Raw genomic sequence first — 1,914 nt, 5'->3', positions numbered from 1 at the left:
AGATAGGATGTCTCACTGAACTGGAAGCTCCCAGTTTAGCCAGGCTGGCCATTCAGATCAACCTGTCTCTACCCATAGCCCCCAATGCTGGGACTCAAGGCATATATGTGCCCTGTGTTTTCCTCCTTCCTTCCTTTCTTCCTTCCTTCCTTTCTTTCTTTTTTTGAGACAGGGTTTCTCTGTGTAGCCCTGGCTGTCCTGGAACTCAACCTGTAGACCAGGCTGGCCTAGAACTCAGACAGCAGTCCTGGGATTAAGCGGATTAAAGGTACCTCATGTTTTCTTTATGTCAGTGTGGAGATTTGAATTCAGGTTTTCATGCTTCCAGATCAAGGCCTCTTACCCACCGAGCCATGTCTCCTTCCAGTCTTGTCTGTTTGAGACACTGTCTTACTTCATAGTTCAGGCTAGCCTTGGAACTCAGTACCCTCTTGCATCTGCCTCCTGAGTGCTAGTGTTACAAATACAAACCCTCCATGCCTGGCTCCATTAGTCTTCCTCCATCCCTTCTTTTTCTTTTTATTTATTTTTATTATTTATTTATTTATTTATTTATTTAGGTTTTTTTTTCTAGACAGGGTTTCTCTGTGCAGCTCTGGCTGTCCTGGAACTCACTCTGTAGACCAGGCTGGCTTTGAACTCAGAAATCCACCTGCCTCTGCCTCCCAAGTGCTAGGATTAAAGGCGTGCGCCACCACTGCCTGGCTCTCTTCATTTTGAGATGCAGTTTAGGAATATAGCTGTGGCTATCCTGGAGCTACTACAGTAGGTCAAGCTAGTCTTGCACTCACAGCTGTCCTCCTGCCCTGACTCCTATCTGGCCCTACTGCTATCTTTAAAGGAAAAAAACAACACAACACTTCTTTTATTATTTTGTGTATGCACGTGTGTGGCATGGAGTACACACATGATGAGGTCTAAGGTCAATTCTGTGAGGTTGGTTCTCTCCTTGCACTATAGGTGGCTGTAGAGATTGAGCTCAGATTATCAGACTTCAATGGTCCGTCCACTGCCGTGTTAGAGGGACGAGTGCAGATGCATGCAAGTCACCATCTATTCTGTTTAATAGAGAATCCTATCCAGGACTCTCAAGAGTCCTGTGAGATGTGATCTGACTTACACAGTTGAGACTCAGAGTCCCACAGGGCCAGAATGTGTTTGCAGCTGGCTGCCATGTTGTTAGTGCATACCTTCGAGTTCTAATTCAAGTCAAGGTGAAGTCGCTGTCCCCACACCTCACAAGGCAATGAATGAAAAAAGGAATGAGCGGATTAACAATGGGATCCCAGGCTGACAGAGAAAACCACTCAGCTCATACAGAAAAGTGGAGGCGGGAGGAGCTGTAAGGGTGAATGGAAAAGAAAACAAGCAATCCTTTCGTTACCACTTCCTCTAGGGCTGGGTCACGGCTGTTAACGGTGTGCAGCAGGCACACAGTCTGGCATCTTCGCATCCACCCCAACACATGAAGAGCTATTTATTTACTTCCTCTGAGGGGTAAATAAAGATCAAACCCAAACAGACTCCCCCAAACCGCCAAGGGTCTTCCCCAGGTGTTGGTGAGGCGCTTGGCCTAGGGAAGTCACAGGTGGCTGTGGGCTACAGTCATCCTTGACTCTTTATGCATAAGTAGGTATGGCTCACCATGGAGAGGCCCTGGGTGCAGTGGGGAGGTAAGGAGGGGGAGGAGGCAGGGCAGGACTATTTCACCCCTCCTCCCCTACAGACAACGGCAGCTGCATACATCCTTAACCCTACAGAGAGAGATATGCAAAGACTGGCCAAGTGGCACATATGGGCACCATTAGAGGTGTTGGAGCCCCCTACTGGGTTGGGTAATCAGTCCTTCCACTGCTGAATTTGGGCAGGGGGAAACAGGACCAGGGCAGAGGTACACCTCAAGGAAGCAGGGGC

The sequence above is a fragment of the Mastomys coucha genome, unplaced genomic scaffold, assembly GCF_008632895.1.
Source record: "Mastomys coucha isolate ucsf_1 unplaced genomic scaffold, UCSF_Mcou_1 pScaffold3, whole genome shotgun sequence".
Taxonomy (NCBI): Eukaryota; Metazoa; Chordata; class Mammalia; order Rodentia; family Muridae; genus Mastomys; species Mastomys coucha.
This window is presented reverse-complemented; position numbering follows the sequence as displayed.